The sequence below is a fragment of the Balaenoptera borealis genome, assembly GCF_965194805.1.
Source record: "Balaenoptera borealis genome assembly, contig: HAP1_SCAFFOLD_1013, whole genome shotgun sequence".
NCBI lineage: Eukaryota > Metazoa > Chordata > Mammalia > Artiodactyla > Balaenopteridae > Balaenoptera > Balaenoptera borealis.
In genome coordinates this window covers 137,728-150,024 of record NW_028123198.1, presented here as the reverse complement: position 1 = coordinate 150,024, position 12,297 = coordinate 137,728, and the positions used below count along the sequence as shown (strand labels likewise).

Below are 12,297 nucleotides of genomic sequence, written 5' to 3'. Positions count from 1 at the left end.
TTATACTTAAGGAGACACGAACAGTGTCATGATGATGGAAACTATTCTTTAATTTCTGGGAGCACCTCATAGTCCACAATTGGAGATGCACTTTCAAAACACCCTAATGATGAACCTTTCAAGCTTATTTAAGAGAGAAAAACCAAACGGGATGCAGAGCTTCTTGCCTCCTCCCTCGCGGTTGTCCACGAAACATTAACATCTCCTTAGGATATGAATGTTGATTTTCCAGAACACAGTTTGGGAAATGCTATTTGAAAATATTAATGTCCTTATCCTTAATTTTATTTGTTGTCTTAATTTTAAAAGCTAATTATATTTTTAATTGGTTTTTAATGTGCCAGCTTTTTTTTTAGCTATTTAAATTATCAGTAACTTCTACTTTAATTAAAGACAGCAAGTTCACAGTCATAATAATGTAACTTTCCTCTCTTGCTTACAATAATAGTTGAAGTCAAATCATGTTTCAGCAAAAACTGAGCCCCATCTCTAAAGTCCTGAGTTTGGGCACTTATCACATCATCACTGAATGTTTTTATTCAGCCAAGACACTGAATCTGTGGGTACAAAAACCACTCTACTTTGGCTAGAGTCGCAGCTTCTTTTGAATTCAAAAGAGTCTGATGTCCAGTATATAATTCAAAAGTACCTTTGAAGGTTAACCTTGCTCAGGGACTTCCCTGGTGGTGTAGTGGTTAAGAATCTGCCTGCCAACGCAGGGGACACAGGTTCGAGCCCTGGTCTGGGAAGATCCCACATGCCGCAGAGCAATTAAACCCGTGCGCCACAACTACTGAGCCTGTGCCGTAGAGCCCGCGAGCCACAGCTCCTGAGCCCGTGTGCCACAACTACTGAAGCCCACGCACCTAGAGCCCGTGCTGTGCAACAAGAGAAGCCACCACAGTGAGAAGGCCGCGCACCACGACAAAGAGCAGCCCCCGCTCTTGGCAACTAGAGAAAGCCCGCGCGCAGTAACAAAGACCCCATGCAGCCAAAAATAAGTAAAATTAAATAAAATTAAAAAAAAAAAAAAAAGATTAACCTTGCTCAGACAAGTAGGTGTCATCCTTTTTTTTTCCCGACCTAGTCTAATTTTTGGAAGTACAGTAAATTTTAATTTGCTCTCATGAAGTTTTAAAAATGATCATTCATCACATTCATTATTGGTGAAATAAAGGTTTACTGAGAAAATTAATAGGGCCAATTGGCTTTTAGGAATGATTTTGAAAATGTTTATCATGGGGTTAGTTTTCAGTGGGGTAGTTGTTCTCAGTGGGGTAGGTGAGCCTTATTAGAATCACTTATGCAACTTTTCAAGATATATGTTTCTGGATGCACAAAGTCCACCCGCCTGCCCCCGCCTCCAAGACACAGTGTCTGTGTGTCTGTCTGTCTGTCTGTCTGTCTCTCTCTCACCCACGCACACACACCTTTTGACAAGATGGGGAATGATGTGAAGCATGATTATATGGACAAAAGCATCCCGAGTGATTCTCCGATCTTAACCCTAACTCATTCATCCCTAAACTTTGCTGCACGCTGCAGTCATCTGGGAATCTTTAAAAACAGTCCTGATGCCCAAGTCATACCCAGTGCCGGTTAAATCAGAACATCTTGAAGCAGAAGCCAGGCAGTTTTTAAAGCTTCTCAGATGATCCCAGTGTGCAGCTGAGCTTGGGAGCCACTATTTGGTTAGAGGGCAGGAGAAAGAGAACTGCTTCTGATAATTAGTGGGACCTTAGGTAAGTCAGTTTTAAGCCTTGGTTCCCTTCTCTGTAAAATGGGTTGTTTAATTAAATGTCATCTACGGTTCAGTGGTCCTTTCCATCGTAAAACTTCTAATGCTGTGATTTTAAAATCAATTTGAAGATGAAACTTTGAAGCACTATAGAAGTGTCCATCTTTGATGCTAACGCTGTTACAGGCCTTTATACAAGTGCTAAGATTCTATAGACCTATTATAAAATTCAGATTTGCCTTCCCTCAATTATTTTGAGTTTCATTTTAGACACTGAGAACAAAGGGGAGCATATAACTTAACCAGAGAACCCCTTTGTTGCCTAATATACAACAGCTGTGAATAACTTAGGAATATAGTAACTTAAAAAAGACTACCTAAGGACTTGTATCTATCTGTTCGTTAATACTTTATTTGAAATAATTTGGAAATACCTGTCATTAATAGTATACTGTGTAGTATTATGCTGTATTATTAGCACTGCTTATTTCAGGATAGCTAGACCTATCATCAGTTTTGTGGCTATAAAATTTTGCTATTAAATTTTCTAATAATTATGTAAAAGTGATTTTAAATCATTTTGGTATAGAGCACTTTTATTATTTACTTTTAGGGAAATAATGGAAAACGGATGGGTAGGTGGATAGCGAACTAAATCAACTGAAATTCAGGGGCTAACAGAAAAACCACACACACACACACACCCCCACACACACAAACTACTATATGGCTTAAATTTAAGCATGTGTATAGATAGATAGAACTTGTACAGGACAGAAGGTTTTGTGGGTAGAAGGACAAATGACAGGGGAAATATGTAATAATTTATATATTATAATAATCAACCAAAACATGCCTTCTAACAGCATATCTAGCATTTTGGGTCTCCTAATTTTGCTAAAAGCTGAAGAACCTAAAACAAGGGGGAAAGCACCCATGTGGTACTGTTCTGAATTCGAGGATTTCGGGGCCACTGGGCCTCTGGAAGGTCTTCCCTCCTTGCTAACCCCTTTTTAAAAATGTCTTCAGGCCTGATATGATAAAAATCAGTTATTACAATGTATTTTTTTTTCCTCCACAGTATGACCTTAGCAATATATAACCACATAAAGAACAGGTGAGCTCTTTTAAAACCTATCTTGTTATTCCAGCTAATTAATTTACAAGGTATCAAGTTTAGTGTTAGGTAATAACTATAGGTGTTACTGGCATAAGCTTTTATTATTCGAGTGCTTTTATTACAATATAGAAGTGAATCATTTATTTTTATCTTAGGACCCTTAATTCTTAGGTTACTGAGCATCCCAAAGAGTATTTGTTTATATGGGTTATATTGATAATTTACTGTATTAGAAATTGAAATTGAGAATTTAAAAAATTAAATCCATTGTATGTTCAAACAGGGTTTGCCTTAGCACTATTGAAATTTTGAGCTAGATAATGCTTTGTTGTGGGGTGTCGTCCTGTGTGTTATAGGATATATAGCAGCACCCTTGGCCTCTACTCACTAGATGCCAGTAGCACCTTCTTCCCTCCACATTACGACAACCAAAACTGTCTCCAGCCATGGCCAGAAGTCCCCTGGGGGACGAAATCACCCCTGATTGGGAACCCCAGTGTTTAACATAAGTCATTTTTTTTTTAATGAAAAATAACTATTTTCCACAACAAAAAATATTGAGAGAAAAGTATCTCCTTAATAGAAGACAGCTGATTCTCATATCTATTCTGTCTTCAGTCATTTGTTTTGAAGAAACAATATGAAGAAGATCCAGCTGCTTGCAGATATATAGTTGGAAAAAGATGTATTTTTAAAGCCTTCAGATAATTTGGTATATTCTTTGATACTCTACCAAAAGTCTGCATGTGCTAGTTTCTTAAATTAGTTAAAATGGAATTCTAAGTCATATCAATGAACTTGTAATAAATACTATGTTAAATTAATACCCATTGATCTGTCATGCATACTGAGTAGATCTTTTTACCTGTACCTGACTTTATAATATTATACATTGGTCATTTGGAAAGTATTGGTTCACATTTCTTTAGACAGTGTCAAAAACTCACTTTTGTTAGTATCACCACCAGTCTTACCAGAAAAGTCTTTTAAGTGTTGAGAAGTTGTCAAGTTCACAATAGAAGGTAGAAGTTTTCCAAAAATCCTGATATTTTTAGCTTGATGGCTTGAATTTTGTCATTGGCAACAAATAACTTTAGAGTTATTTTCCTTGAAGTGACAGGCTCACTTTGTTCATTTGTGAAAGAATGACTGTGTCAGTTGTACATTCAAATAACGATGGTGTTCGATGAAAAAAGTGTTTCAAATAAAGATGGTGTTCTATGAAAAAAATGACTTACCGCCAAGTCACAAGTGCTTTTCCTTAACACAGCCATATTTCAGTATGTAAAAGTGCTTAATGCATACTTTCCACTTATTCAGAATATTAAAAAGAAGGACCAAGGTTTAAGAACACTATTAATTTTTACTCTTTTATCAAGGATGTTCTTAAAGCAGATTTTTAACTGCAAGTGGCAGTGAATAATTGAATGACTTCTAATTCAGTTTGGTACCACTGCCTTGATTCATGCTCAGAAACCAGCAGTTTTACCCACTTTTGCTTTTATACATCCATAGCAAATGTCACACAATGTGAAGGGCAGGTAGTGTCTTAGTATTCTTATAAAAGCAGTTTTGACCTCTTGGGCCTCCTGAAGGAGGGGATAGGGGAGAATCCCAGAGGCCTGCAGACCACATTTAGAGAACCGCTGTTCAAATGAGCGCAGTGTATTAGTGTGGTGAAATTTTAAATTAAAAAGCCTGGTTTCTTTTAAAATAAAAAGACAATTACATTTTTAACTCAAACTATTTAAAAGAGACAAGAAGAAATACACAATCAGAATATAAAGAACTAAAGAGAAAAAAACGGGAAAAAACCATGAATCTCATATTCACATTGATTGAAGTTAGAAGAATTTATTGCCCACCACCACTGCTTTATAAAATGTTCTTGCATATTCCAGTGTGAGGTTAGAGGAGTGAAAATATATTGGTTTACTAGCATTGCCTGTTAGGGAGGGTCAGTGCTTATAGAGGCAACTCTGGCTGGTTGTTGTAGAAAAGATTTCACGGAACTTGATGTGCTGAGTAAAAATAGGTCAGGAAACCTTTCTAAGGGTGGAATCCAGGAGAAGAATTTATAAAACTGTTTGCTTTGTTGAAGGTTAAGCTTCCTCTACCCCTCTCTCTACTCCTAGCAGATATTTTACTAAGATAGTAACTCCTGAATTAATTTTTTAAATGCACATTCTTATTTTATAGAGATGCAGATAGATCCTTGGATATTTTTGATGAGAGATTACATCCACTCACGGTGAGTGTCAGTTTTATTGAAGTGGTATTTTTCTCTTATACAGTTGTGTTTATTTCATGCTGATTTGCTTTGAAATTAATTACTAGAAGAAAATTACTTCCTCCAGCTCGAAGTCAAATTCATCTTCCTTTAAGTCTTCTTCCCCACGCCATGTTGTGTCTAGTCATTTTCCCGAAGGCGTGTTGTATAAGGGGTTGATGGATATGAACCGAGTTGCACTTTGTATGAATAGTGAGCAGGTAAGTAAACATACCCAAGTAACAGAAAATGTATCTTTTTAAAGGATGATTTTCCATAGCATCAAACAATATAAATATTTGTAAATAAACCTAATATGATAAGGCCTCTAAGAAGAAAATTAGAAAACTGTTTAAATTTTAAACGAATTAAAATGACAAAGTTTTAAAATTCACTTCTTCGGGTGCTCTGTAGCCACACGTGGCTGGCGACTGCTGTACAGGACAGCACATTCTTAGAGCCTTATGGTTACAGGACACTGGGAATGTGTTTTCAAAGTTGATTACAGAAAAGTATGACATATGGTGATCAGCAAGACTTTTGAGCCTAAAAATATTGGGTTGGCCAAAAAGTTTGTTTGGTTAGTGAATATATTGTTCAATAAAATGCTTGGTGAAAATGAAAACTGTGTCGTTTATTTTTACTTAAAACCAAATGAACTTTTTGGCCAACCCAATAGTTTACATTTGGTTAGAATTCTGTGGGGAGGAACGTGGAAATACATAAATTTTCTGCGGTTGTGCCTGTATTTTTCTTTAATGAATGGTGGTGAGTACTGGATCACTGTGGTATTTTAGGATCCCATTGTTTATATTTAAAAGACTACAAGACATGTCACCCAACCAAAATTATTTTAAGGGGCACGTGGGCCCAAGTGTGAAGACTGCTATCTTAAGGGTACTTTTAAGTATTTTTCTTCCATGGATACTTAAATTGCATTTTTTCTCCTTTCAGCGAGAAAAGCTTCCAGAGGAATACTTCGAGCACGATCCTGAACACGAAGTCATTTACAGATTTGTTCATACTCTTTGTAGTGCCGCACTGCTAACTGCTGACTGTGCAATAGTAACTTGGGTAAGATATTTTTTCTTTCATAAAGCATCTGTAGAAATTTCTGTCTTGTACACATGGTATGGTCCTGTTTTTCCCAAATGAAAGTAGGTTCCTGAAATGATCATTAGAACTTTATTAAGAGAAACCTATCAAAAGAAAGTAAAGTATACACATTTGAGCTTTAATAATCATTATGATTTACAATGTTGCCATTGCTTTTCTCATCACAAAACAATTGCTATTAAAGGCAGCAGGAGAGATTTCTGGTTTCTCCTTCCACACCTGAGGGGACACATGCACGCACAGTGCACACACGCACACACAGACGGCGCATGTTGTGGCGCTAGGGCGGGGCCATAACTGAACGCTCTGGTCCACAGGCAGAAACAGGTGCCGGGTAGTTTGAAGCTGAGTCCCAGACTGTACTGCCTAGGCAGTTCTGATGTGTGTCCTGATTGAGAACTACTGCCCTCAGTTCTCTGTTCCTTGGGTAATGGATAATGGTGTTAACCATCCCTGCTGTCCTCTTATTGCCTGCATGTGAAGTTGCCCAGGACTAGGGTGCCAGTAGGACTTCAGAAGGCTTTCCTCTAGTTAGCCTGCTAAGCTACAGCTGTGTAAGGACCTTTTTGTCATCCATTCCTAATTCCTATGGTAAGATTTTATCATTTGAATACTAAATCATATTCAAGTGAGAGGTAGCTGGGATTGTTTTACTCCTCCCTATAGCAAACCTGTAGGGGGGAAGTCAGCTGCGTGGTCTGCAGGGAAGGAATACTTAGGCCCCTCACTGCCGGCGCCTGTCAAGGCAGAACTGAGGACGGGAGGCTTGTCCTTTTGAAGAGAGACCCCTCAGCGGGTACTGGATCAGACACAGGCCTTTTCTTGGAGCTACAGGCCACTTGGAGTGCTTAGCACATGCTTGAGAGAGGCAGGAATGGTGCTTGCATATGGAGAGCTAGGAACTGCAGGAAGGAGAGTATTTGGGTTGGAAGAGGGGCATTTCTTTGTAGACAAGTTAAGCTTGATGTACCTGCGAGACAGCAGAATGGCAGTGTCTAGTAATCATTTGAATATATGGGATTGGAGCATGAATCTGAGCTAGAGGGAGGGAATTAAGTGTAGCTGTTCAAATGCAGAGAAAGTATGTAAAATACAAAGTGGGTAGAAGATAGATCTGTAGGGACTGTCAGCACTTAAGGGACAGACCCCCAGAGGAGTGGCTACAGTGGTAGGAAACCCAGCAGAGAACCCTAAGAGACACCAGGAGAGGTTCAAGAAGGAGAGTACGCTAAATGCTACCAAGAAGTTGCTCATGTCATAAATACCATGTCACTGAATACCTACTCTGTGTCACTTTTCTACATGTGGGGGGTGGAGGAGAGAACAAGTTGGATAAATAAAGTTCTTGCCTTTATGGAGCAAGTGTGGAAGACGTAAATTTTTTTTTTTTTTTTTTTTTTTTAATCGGAGTACAGTTGATTTACAGTGTCGTGTTAGTTTCAGGTGTATAGCAAAGTATAAGTGTTTTTTTTTAATGAGTGTTTTTTAAAAGATGACTATTTCAAGTAGTGGTAAAAACCATGAAGAGAAAGCAAGGTAAAGGGATAAAGTGATTAGAGGGGCTTACTAGAAAGCTCAGGAAGAGCCTCTTTAAAGAGGTAATGTTTGAACCCAGGACCTGGCTGAACTGAGGAAGATCAGGTACGCTGGCATTACGGGCAGAGGGGACAAGTGCAAGGCTCTGAGACAGGAACTTGTTCTGTGTGTTCAAGGGAAAGCAAGGTGGCCATTGTGATCCGAGCGGGGAATGAGGGAAAGAGCATAGGTGATGAGGTCACGGAAGGACAAGGCCGTACCGCACAGGGCCTCGTAACTTGCAGGCCACGGGAAGAAGGTATTTGTTTGATGGGAAACCTCTGGCAGATCTGGAGCAGGCGCATAAAGTACTCTTAATTTAAGAGGCTCTCCTGGCTGCTTTGGGGAGAACAGACTGTAGTCTGTTGGGAGGCAGAGAAGTTAGGCAGTGGCAGCGATACAAGTCAGAAGTGACAGACAGAAAAGCGGTCAGGGTACCAGTGAAGGTAGAGATAACAAGAAGTTCTAACAGATTGGAGCAGGATACACTCAAGTGCAGGTGTTTGGTCTCAGCGACTGGGCGTGTGGCAGTGCTCTTTCATTTATGAGGGAAGGCCTGGGGAGTGGAGCTCTGGGACGAAGAGCTCTGGGTGGTTTGTGTGAAGGCACCGGTGACCACGGCAAGGGTAGTCTCTGTAGAGTGGTAGCAGCAGGAGGCTGACTGAAGTGGGTTAAGGAGAGGATGGGAGATGAGGAGCTGGCCTCAGCCCTGAGGACGCCGTCGAGGGGCAGTGGGGGACAGGCTGGGGACATGGAAGCATTCACACTGGAGGAAGCCTCTGACAGAGAGGGAGAAGCTGTTCCAAAAGAGACTAACTGTGGGCACAGTGCTCTGCAGAAGCGAGGTGGGATCAACGTCACTCGCAGGAGAGTGAGCTTCAGTGAAAAGAAAGACGTCTCGCTTCCTCCGAGACAGGAGGGCAAGTGGGGTAAATGAATGTCGGCACGTGTACCAAGTTTGCCAGTACAAAGGTGAGAGGAAGTTGAGAGATTGCCCGTGTCGTTTCAGTGCCTCTGATTAGTCCCATAAAGTAGAGAGTTGAACCTTGCGGGGAGAGTCGTTCTTAGGGTACTAGAGAGTGCTGAGTTCTTTGGGGAATGGGAGCCGAATTTCACTAAGGACATATAATCTCAATACCCGTGTTTGAAAACACAGTAGAGTTTGGAGGGCATGGGCGAATCTGAGCTGTCAATCTGATAACCCTTCAGAGAGTAAACAGACTCTTTAAAACTGGACATTTTTCTTTTTGTCAAATGGCATATACACTCTTCTACAGAGGTAACAACAAATCACAGCTTACCTCTCAAATCTTTGCTCAGCTGTTAACTCCATCCAGTTCTTTGTAGGGTAGACATTTGATACATGTAAAAGAAACCATGAAATCATCTCACAAACCGGCAGGTTTAGAGGAGCCCCAGGGATACAGACACAGGCAGGTCTTCCCACCTTAAAACCAAAAGAATTGACTAAGCTGCAGATTATGTAAGACAGAAATGAATAATGAAATGATAATGGAGATGTGAAAAATTGGGGATATGAAAAGGACTACCCTTTGTATGCATGTGTGTCCCTGAAAAAGGCACTCAAATATGGGAATACTTGACAGCTGCAAAGCCCCTCTGTACTGCCTGTCCTGCTGTGCCACGCAGCAGCCACTGGGAGGCTCTCTTGACCACCAGTTTTTATCTTCAAGTTCATGCCACAAAAGGACTGGTGACTCTGAAGAGAAGGTAAAGATGTGCTCAGTCTTACCAGAATTTTACACACTCAAGCGTTATGTAAAATCGCCATGCAACCACCACCAGTCTTGTAGTTAACATTGCACGTGATAGGCACTCAAGCATTTACTGAACAGTTGAAGTCGACACTGGGCTGTGTGTGCTGCCCTTGACAAGTGGGAAGGTAATAATACAATGCGTGTCTTTAGAATGCCCTTTGCTGAGAGGTCCTTTCATTCCTGTGACCAAAATTGGGTTGGAAATTCACACGGGCAGAGTAGAAATATCAGACTAACAGAAATATCTGACTTACAACTGTGACCTGGCCTCTGGCCTTGGCTTGGCTGAGCAAAGTCTTTGTAGAACCTAGGAATAAAAGGGGTGTCAAAAAGAGGTGAAATCTGTCATTCCTAACAATTCTTATCACAGCACTTAAACTGAACTAAAATCAAAGATCAGTGCTCTACTTTTGCAGATTTACTTAGAAAGGCTTTTAACTTATGCTGAGATCGACATTTGCCCCACTAACTGGAAAAGAATTGTTTTGGGAGCCATTCTTCTTGCCTCGGAGCTTTGGGGCGATGACACTGTACAGAATGTGGACTACAGACAGATCCTCAAGGACGTTACAGTTGAGGACATGTGAGTTTGTAAGGTTACCGTGAACTTTCTAACCATTTTCCGATACCTCATTTGCTCTCATAAAGTTTGCATTTTTAAGAAATGTTACATTTTAAGAAAGGTTACCTTGTGCAGAGAGCTGAAATAGACATAAAATGACAGACTTCTTTCTATCTAGCTGTAGTATAACAATTTGTATTTCCCCTCATTAATTGGTAGGTCTTGATGTGTTATTGTTGTAATATTCTGCTTGATAAATTGAAATTATTTTTCTGGTGGTTTTTGCCAAACATTTTACAAGCTCACTACCAGAACAACATGGTACAGTCAGTAACTTGACAGCTTTCTTAAAGCTGTCTACCAGGTCCAGTCCATTTTTAAGGGGCACATGCCTGGTCTTTGAAGCAAGTGGCCACTGTTAAGGTCTTAGGGCCTCTAGACTACTGACAGGTTATAATTTCAACCTGAGTCACACATTGTGTATTTGCTTTTGCTGGTCTTTTTCTCCTTTTTATCTGAGGTTCTGTTGTTACAGAAACTATGATGTACAGGTAGCCACATATAAAGGTTTCAGATCCCTGTGTTCCTGTCTCCTCCCCTAAAGTCTGCTGAGTTAGGAAACACCTACCTCTCAGGTAGTCCGGGAAGCAACCCTGGGGCCTCCCCCAGGGCACTCAGCAAACACAGCGGCACTTTGTGGGGCCTTGAGTTAACTAGGCAGGTTCTCCTCACAGATGGCACGCTCACATTGGCATGAAACGCCAGGCTTCCAGTCTGGCTCTGGTGAAGGGCCCCAAGGGTGGGAAGCAGGATGAGCCAGAGAGGTAATTCCAGCAGACTCTCGAAGTGCCCGCTTGACAGTGAACCTGTCTTTGTGGGTGGCATTCAGGAAAATGGGAAAGGACACCTCTTGATTATATTGGACAGCAGAGGCCGATCAAGATGGCAGGCAGGGGCAAGAGTTGGTTTTTGTTACCTTTGCCCCTTACTCTAGATAATTCACAATTACCAAAGTGCATATTTACAGCTGAAGCGAGGAAAGTTGTGACTAAGAGAAGGGACCAGTGACTGTCAGTAGCTGTCAAAGTGGCTTTTGGTGAAAATGCCCAGTTTGGTGATCATGTAAACCAGGTGGTCATGGTGATATTGCTGGTAGCAATCTTAGCAAACAGTGTAACAGCAGATAAGGAATTTGAAATGAATAGAAGTACTTTTGGAAGTTGCAGAAACTAAAGTGACGTTGACCAACACTATCATCAGTCTTTAAACTGGTCCCTTGAAGGAAGGAAAATTTGTAATCGTGAACACCATCCCTGCCATGATGGCAGCTGAAATTTTCTCAGAATCTGCAACTGAGCTGACTGGGGCTCTGGTTCCAGGTACAACATCCGAGAACATGCAGGGAAACGTGTGGGTGTTCATAGACATTGAGCCCAGGAGCATTGGCGGCACTGTCCAGCTATGAAGAAACTAATTCTAAACGCTTTTCTGTGTAGAACGGAGAATCACCAGGAGTTATGTTTATAATAGGCTGCTTTTGTTTATGATCTTTGGGAGTTGGAAAGCATTACAACAAAGTGTTTAATACACATTTGTTTCATCCCTCTGCTGTTGACTACTATTTGTAATGGTCTCATTTTGAGTCTGAATTGAAAACTTGCTGTCTATCAGCTTTTCCTTAAAACTTTCTAACATCTCTGTGTCTTGTTAAATATATATTTCCCTTCAAAAGAGTAAGTTAAACTGAGCAGCTGCTGTTCAGACAGTTTGCTGCGCCTGTAAGTGGTAGGCTCTTCAGCCACCTAGCCATTTAAAAACAGCAAAAAACACAGAAGATGCATATTCTGTAGGCATAATGCTTTTCTTCAGTGATTAAAGCTCTATGAATAGACATGTTAATCCTATGAAGTACTGTATTTCCACACAATTAAAATGTATTAGTGGAGAAAATATAAAAGGGATAGTGAAGTGCATTTATTCCTGTAGTAAATTAAGTCCTGATTAGCTGATTATCAAAACATTATCTGGTTTACATTTCTATAGACTTCTGGCCGTATGAACAGGAAATGAATTTTGGAAGTAGGTTCAGTTAGGTTTAAAGTTCAACAAATGAGAAACCTCATTTCTGCTCATACTCTG

The 12,297-nt window shown here is 40.4% G+C and overlaps 1 long non-coding RNA gene across 1 annotated transcript; it reads right to left on the bottom strand.

The window, feature by feature from the left end:
* Nucleotides 1-8,821: 8,821 nt before the first annotated feature.
* LOC309621797 lies at nucleotides 8,822-12,036 on the bottom strand. The gene is made up of 3 exons (XR_014240280.1): nucleotides 10,787-12,036; nucleotides 9,851-9,903; nucleotides 8,822-9,538 (listed from the first exon to the last, which is right to left on the bottom strand). It is a non-coding gene; the product is annotated as an uncharacterized lncRNA (long non-coding RNA).
* Nucleotides 12,037-12,297: the final 261 nt, after the last annotated feature.